This window comes from Geotrypetes seraphini, chromosome 7 (assembly GCF_902459505.1).
Source record: "Geotrypetes seraphini chromosome 7, aGeoSer1.1, whole genome shotgun sequence".
NCBI lineage: Eukaryota > Metazoa > Chordata > Amphibia > Gymnophiona > Dermophiidae > Geotrypetes > Geotrypetes seraphini.
The window spans coordinates 112,711,952-112,719,986 of record NC_047090.1 but is presented as its reverse complement, the minus strand read 5'-3'; the positions used below and the strand labels follow the sequence as shown (position 1 = coordinate 112,719,986).

Below are 8,035 nucleotides of genomic sequence, written 5' to 3'. Positions count from 1 at the left end.
CTCAAGGGACAAACTAGTGGCACATCAAAGAGGACTGGTGTGGCACGTATGATATTGTCAGCTGCTGAAACAGGATCCACACATATGCTTAGTTCATGAACAGCATAAATCACATGTAGAGTCTCATTTAACTTATTTATCTTGTTTAACTTACAGACCTCAGTGGTACTGCCTGTATGCCACTATACTTTTAGGTCATACAGTATTCAGTCATCCCTAGTCGTCATCGGTCTCAATAATACATACTTTAGATATTTTAAATAGTTTATTTTAAATAATTAAATAAATAAGTAGAAATACTCATCTTCATCTACGCAGGTGGGGGTAGGCACTCTGACATAGATCTATGTTCCGTCCAAAGGGCTTTATCAAGGAAATCCCCCTTAAATCAAACAGCTCATGTTCCCCGCGTTGCCTCTGCTGACCACCAGCTGCCACTTTGGGAGAGGCACAGATAAGAGATACTGGTTCTACAGAATGAAGGGGGGGGGTCCATTGGAGGTGGACCAAAAATGTGTATGTGTGTGGAGGGGGGGGGGGGACATGGATGCTGGACCTGCAGGGTGAAGGACAAGGGTGGGGAAATGGATGGATGCTGTACCTATAAGTAGGGGGAGAGAAAAAGTGAGCCAGACCAGAAAGAAGGAACAGATGCTGGACCTACAAGTGTGGGTGGGAGGATGATAGAGAGGAAGAGTGACTCAGGTATGTTATGGGGTATAGTATTAGCTAGGCCTATTTTTAATAGTAACTCTCAAATAACCAGAAATACCTGATTCAAGGAACATACAAGTACGCTCAAACTCTAACGCGAACACATGCCTGTTTTAGAAAATAAGATAACAGTACAAAATTCCTCCCAAATGCACTTCAGAAAAGTATACATCACATGTACTTACACACACATATACTGTCACAATGTTTAACAAAAGCCATATAGATCATAACTCGTACGCAAAAAAAATGCTTCAAAGGGAAAATCCTTTTTCAAAATTGCAGTAACAGTAAATAAAACTACAAGGAATAGAATGCTCTTGCATTCACATATTCCAAAGCAATAAGTGTGTGAACGTATATTATACGTGCAAGTTCATGCATGCGTAAAGTAAACGCGTGCTGTGTAGGAGCCTAGGAGACGTTTCACAGGCTTTTACTGGATCAGGATGAGACGGCAGCTTCTCTCTTTAGAAATTGCCAAGAAACAGATCCTGCACCTTTCCTCCAGGCAGCTCCCAGACAACCCAACACAGGGACTCAACGAGGCCAAACTCACACACGAGCTCCTTCCCCCTCCGACCGTCCCCGCGTGGTATCTCGTTTGCTCACCCCCCCCCCCCAGTGCCTCTCACTCACTTTCCAGTCCAAACTCAAGCCCCCACCTCTCACCTTCCCAACTTAACTACGAACTTTTTCATCTCCAACGCCCCCACGCCTCTGACGCTACCGCTTCCCTCCTCCGGCGTCCTGACGCCCCCCTCCCCCAGTCGACGCAACTTCCTGTTTTCAGGCAGGGTGGAACGCCGCTGAAGTGGAGAAGTTGCGTCAGAGGGGGGCGCCGGAGGAGGAAATCGGCGGGGCCAGCGGTGGACGACCTCAGGTATGAGCTTGAAGGTAGGATACGGGGGGGCTGGAGGAGAGAGAGAGTTGGAGATTGCGCGAGAGATGTCGCATCGTGGACAGGAAGAGAAAGGGGAGACGTGCTGGACTAGGGAGAGTCGGAGAAACGGTAGACGGACGGACGGTCCCCGACACCGAAAGTGTGTGTGTGTGAAGGGGGAGGTGTCCGGGCAGCCGAATTCGCCTGACTTGGTATCTCTGCAAACATCTTTGTCCTTTAATCTTCGCTCCCTCCTGTCGTATGCTCTTTCCCTCTCTCCTCCCAGTCTCTTTCTGCCGCCGCGGTTTAGCGTCTCTTCTTCTCTTTCTGCTCCCCCACCCCTTTCGCGGTTTAGCAAGCAATGGCTGGGTTTCCCTGATCATTACCTTACGCTTTCCACTCCTTCGGTTCCTCTCCCTTCCTCCTACAGTACTTCCAAATCCTATCTTTGGAGCTGATAGACTTCCCTGTGGTGGTCTTTCTGGTACTGCTGCCCCCCCTCTCCCTGCCAGTCCCTATGGATGCTCCTTCCACTGCTTCGCTAGCATTCATGTGGCCATGGAGGCAAGATTTCACTGGTGCCAGGTGATCTGGGCAGCCTGAGGCTTGGATCCTTGCTGGCAATGCTGCACACATAGGGCAGGTAGAGTCCTGGAGCTATGCAGCCAACCTGTCAGAGGATGCTGGCATCAACCTTTCTGTTTCTGCCTTAGATCTGCTCCTATCAGCAGAGAAACAGCAAGCATTATTCTTCTCTCATCCATTGTATGGCTTCATTTTTATGGAATAATCTTCCTTTAGCTATTAGATCCAAACAGTCACTAAAATAATTTTAAGACCCACTTCTTCGGTGAAACTTTTTTAATTCCTATATGCCCACAAGATCACTTTGCTCCACACTGTTGAATTTGCTTGAAGTCCCTTATCTTCACGGTATGTATCATAATTTAATTAGAACTTGCATATTTAGCATAGCAGTTCTCACTCTTTGGAACGTGTATTACCTTTGCCCCTATGTATGGGAGGGCTCAATTATAACACTTAAACAAGGCATCAAAACACACTTATTTCTGGAAGCATTTGGCCTGTGATAGGTTACTGCATTGACCCATTAGCTGCTAAGGTACCATGCCCTCTCTTTCCTATTTTATTGTAGTTCTTTTCATTTAATGCTTGATATTGTACATTGCTCTGAAAGCTGTCTTTGAGCAGTATATCAAGCCCTAACAAAACTTGAAACTTAGCTGTGGCTCCTGCTTAGGGACAGAGGGACAGCACTTTGGGATTTATGTTTGAATGATTGTTTCTGGTATATCTGTTATCTTTCCTGTTATATTATGGTGATCCTTTTCTACATTTTGGCTTAAATCAAAGTGATGTACATACAATGTTATCTGTTTTTTTTAAAAAAAGGCTATTCAGTAAATCTTAATAAATAGACTTTCCTCCCTTCTCAACGCCATCCTCCCCCCCACCCTCGGAGATCCAGCATTTCTGCCTCCTACTCCAGATCCCACTTCCCCACAGCCACCCACCTTCCATGGGCCTGGCACCTTTCTTTCCAAACCTCCCCCTGCCTGTCTGTCAGGCAGCATTGCAAATGGTCCTTCCAGTCAGTGCACCCCTGCTTCCCTCTATTATGGCCTGTCTCATTTGATGCAACTTCCTGTTTCTGGCAGGTGCAGCAGAGTGAAGGAAGCTGTGTTGGCCAGGAGCATCTTTAATGCTGCTGTACAGACAGGCAAGGTTTACAGTGCACTAGGAGGGGGAATTAAGGAGTGAGAGGTGCTGGGCCTTAGGATGGGAAGAGTAAATGCATATAGAGAGATGCCAGGGAGAGAAGTGCAGAATTGGGGCAATTTAGTTGCAATTTATTTTTTTACTTTGTAATGTAGTAAATGACGACAGATAAGACCTGAATGGTCCATCCAGTCTGCCCAATAGTTAGATTCGTTATAAATTCATTTATAAATTGATTTGTATTTTTTGCTTTGATATTACTGGGTCATAGACCATAGAAGTCTGTCCAGTACTGTCCTTAGGTTCCAACTACTGGAGTTGCTGTTAAGGTGCAGTGGTTGGAGCTACAGCCTTAGCACCCTGGGGTTGTGGGTTCAAATCCCGCACTGCTCCTTGTGACCCTGGGCAAATCACTTAATCCCCCGGTGCCATTGGTACATTAGATAGAATGTGAGTCCGCCGGGACAGATAGAAAAATGCTTGAGTACCTGAATTTGTAATCTGCATAGAATTGTGGGATATGCAGAATATAAATAAATAACAAAAAAATAACAAATTAACAGCCTATCCGAACCATCTCATCATTTATGGGATACAGACATTAAGAGTCAGCCCAGCTCTGTCCTCATGTTCCAAATTACTAGTGTTCCTGTTGAAATCCTGTCCAGCCCATCCTAAACCAAATTGTCATATACTAGGCACAGACCGTGCAAGTCTGCCCAGTACTGGCCCTAGTTTTTCAATTTATACCATTCATTTTCTAATTAGAGATCCATTGTGTTCATCCCGGATTTTTTGAATTCCATCACTGTTTTCATCTCCACCACCTCTCTCGGGAGGGCATTCCATGCATCAACCACTCTTCGTGAAAAAGAATTTCCTAATATTACTACTCCTAATTCTATCATCCCGCAACCTCAATTTATGTCCTCTAGTTTTACCATTTTCCTTTCTGTGGAAAAGATTAAGTTCTATATTAATACCTTTCAGGTATTTAAACATTTGTATCATATCACCCCAATCCCTCCCATATTCAGGTCTTCCAGTCTCTTTTCTTATGCAAGCCTCCTACCATGTTTGGCTTCTGCTGTAACACTTCAAGTCTTCCCATATCCATAGCCAGATATGGTCTCCAAAACGGAACACAATACTCCAAGTGGGGCCTCACCAATTACTTCTTTTGCTGGTTACATCTCTGTAGAACTTAGCATCCTTCTAGCTACAGCTACCGCCTTTTCATGCTGCTTTGTCATCTTCAGATCCTTAGACCAGTGGTTCTCAACTCTATCCTAGGTGACCCTCAGCCAGTTGGGTTTTCAGGATATCCCTAATGAATATGCATGAGAGAAATTTGCATATAATGGGGGAGACAGGTATGCAAATATGTCTTATGCATATTCATTAGGGATATCTTGAAAACCCAACTGTCTGGGGGTCCCTCAGGACAGGGTTGAGAACCACTGCCTTAGACACTGTTACCCCCCTTTTTTTTTTAAATCATGACGCGTTAAATGCAATGTTAGCTTCAATTTGCGTGCTGCTCTAGTTGTTTCCATTCCAAAATAAATAGTACTATTTAATCTTTAATTCAGTGTTTTTGATAGCTGCAGGGACAGCAGGTAGATTTTTTTGAAAACTGTACTGTCTGGTGCAACACTGAAATTTCAGTTAGATATCTTTTGCATGAATGTACATGTATAGTTGATTTGAGGATTGATTTGGTAGTATTTGTTTCTTCATATGAACAAAAGGAGCAACATTTGTCATAGATAAATGAAGAGCAATGAGTTCTGATTTAGAAGCTGTCTTTTGATATCCAATAGAACAATTTTATGTTCCCTGAGTCAGCTCTGGAGCCTTTTACTAGTCCTTCAGTCTCCTGGAACTGTTCTTAGCAGGATTGTGGAGTTGGTATACCAAATTTTTGACTCCTACTGATATTAGGCTTTAAATCATTTGTTCTGGATTTAAAGTACTGGCTAATATAACTTTAGATCCAGGACAAGGATATATACAGTTATAAGTTAAAATGATAAATTTAGCTTATTATAATTTTTTTAATTTTGAAGCTGCAGTTGGAATCAGTACATTTTTATTGACTCCTACTCCACAGCCCTGGTTCTTGATGATTTTTATATATTTGTTTGCTTGTATATACAGTAGAATCTCAGTTATCTGGCACCCATGGGGATTGGTGGATACCAGATAACTGTTTTTCTGGTTAATTGCGAGTGTTAGAATCCTTGTCTAACATACTCTCAATTCCCTACCTGCCTGCCCTGAAGCACCAGCATGGCAGCGGTCCTGAGCCGCAAAGCCCTGTTCCCTCGAGCCCTGAAGTAGAAGAAGGCAGTGGTCCTGAGCCGTGAACTCTCTCACTCACTCCCTCGCTCTTTCTCTCCCTTTCTTACCTGAGCACTGCCGGTCAGTGGGAGGCAGCCTCAAAACAGGCTGTTCAGGGCCAGCTCTGGCAGGGCCTTTCCTTTGATGCGTCACTTCTGACATGTCAGAGGAAAGGCCCTGCCTGGGCTGACCGCGATCAGCCTGTTTTGAGGCTGCCTTCTGCTCACCATCTGTGCTCAGGTAAGAAGGGAGTGAAGGAGTTTGTGACTCCGGACCACTGCCTGCTTCTGCCACTTCAGGGCTTGAGGGAGGGAGGAGGCCTTTGCAGCTTGCTTAGGACTGCTGCCACGCTTGTGCTGAGGGGGGGGGGGGGTGTTGTTGCTGCTTGGGGGCTTGAGGGAGGATTTGCAGCTCAAGATGCTGCCGCTGGTTCTTTGGGGGATCTTCCCCCTCCCCCCCCGGTGATTCTTTTAATAAGTTGTGTGAGAGTCCTGGTTAACCGAGACTCTACTGTAGGTGGAAGATGATGCATTGTTGTTTCTCTCATTCAAGAATGCTAATACAATTTAATTAGAAACTGTATAACTGGAATCTTGATTGCAGAAGATGTTAAAATGAAGACCATAAGTCGTTTTTTAAGCCACTTAAACATTAATGGCAATGGTACATTGCAAACAGTACAGATGTATCAAAAATTAGTAGACTAAACTCTTGACATATAATTATGATATCTGAAGAAGTGAGGAAAAGCTAAAATAGCTGCAAATGCTCCAAAACAGTTGTCTTTTTTTTTTTTTTTTTTTTTATAAGAGAGTGGCCAAATAACTTTTTGCCCTTTTTCTCAAAGCCGCGGTAGAAAATTTTAGTGTGAGCCGATGAAATAAATGCTTCGACGCTCCATAGAAATTAAGAGCATCAGAGCATCTCTCTGGCCCATGCTAAAACGTTCTACCGTGGAAGGAATAGAAATGAGTCTGTTTTTGCAATGAATTAATATTTTCAAGAGAATTAATATTCTAATATCTGTTGTAAAATCTTACCAATTCTATTGTAAAAAGAGGCAATGGGTTACAGCTGTTTACTAATGACTTTTTTCTGTTTGTTTCTCATGGTGCTCAAGTCAGATCCCATGTGTGTAATTTATTCATGGTTTCTGTACTATGATGCCAAGATTATCATTTTGCACTTAAAGGTTGAAAGGTAATATTGTACAGTGCAGACTGTAATGATTAATCCCCATAAAAGGTTTATAGATCGGATTGTGAAGTAATCTTTCTGAGAAGACTCTGAAACTGTGGATTTTTATTCTGAGGTGCAGTCAACAGTGAGGTTTGGTAGAAAAAAACTAAGTAGATTAGAAAAAGAAATTAACATTCAAAGAGAACTTCTGTGTGCACTGCAAGAAAAGTAAAATCTTTGTAATCCTCAATTCCTCATATTGAATCTTAAGTTTTACTGTAACTTATGCAGTTGGATGCAACAAAATATTAAGCATTCCTTTTACTAAGTTGAGGTAAAAATAGGCCTTGGCGCTCCCTAATGCGGCTTTCTCTTATATGCTAAGGCCATTTTTACTGCAGCCTTAAAAACCCCAATTTTATCTTTCTGTTAGGGTCCACGCACTAATGTTGCCATTAACATACAGGCTTTAAAAAGAAAAAAAAAAATTACCACAGGAGCATTTACTGCCTCCTGTTTTGCAAATGGTAAGGAATCCTGTGTTAGCTTTGCACTAACCAGTTAGCATCTGATATTATAGTATCCTAACTGGTTAGCACAGGAATGCCCACTGCCTGCCCCTGATATTCCCACTTTAGTTAATGGTTTGCACGCATTAAACTACCACATGACACTGAAGCGTATCCCCCTTTTTTTTTTTTTGCTGCATTAGTAAAACTTAGTAAAAGGATTCCTAAATGATGTAAAGATTTGGTTTTTTTACAGATGTGAAGTAGCAAAAAAAACCTGACCAATCACAGATGCTTAATAATTAAATGTAAAGCATGATCATATTTTGTCATGCTTCTAAATTTTCATTGTTAATACCCTTTGCTTTTTCTAAGTAAGCCAAAAAATAGTTTGCTCTAAGCATTGATACATACGCCTACATTTAGTGCTTCAATTGTTTCCATATGCTTGGAGAACTCATTTGATATTGCACCAACATTGTAACCAAGCCACAGTCTGCTGTCAGTGTAGCTAGGGTGAAATTGAGACCCTAATTATGAACAGATGATGCAACAAGCTTTTTGTTATAATGACCATCGACAAGAAGTTTTGATCTTAGAGGAAGGAGATCTGCACCACTGGGCCTTAAGTGGAAATAATCACATGTACAGCAAAATTAGCAACCTC

At 42.6% G+C, this 8,035-nt stretch overlaps 1 protein-coding gene across 6 annotated transcripts in view; it reads left to right on the top strand.

Annotated features, from left to right (window-relative positions):
* Window positions 1-1,457: 1,457 nt before the first annotated feature.
* Window positions 1,458-8,035, top strand: part of NUMB (NUMB endocytic adaptor protein) — a 165,148-nt gene continuing 158,570 nt past the window's right edge. For 2 of the 6 annotated variants that reach the window (XM_033951087.1, XM_033951084.1), the window contains exon 1: window positions 1,471-1,611. The gene's annotated coding sequence lies outside the window, so the exon portion shown is untranslated. Of the gene's footprint in view, window positions 1,612-1,634; window positions 1,758-1,784; window positions 1,810-8,035 lie in introns of those variants that run through there. The other 4 variants (XM_033951083.1, XM_033951085.1, XM_033951091.1 and 1 more) reach the window with 4 other exon arrangements.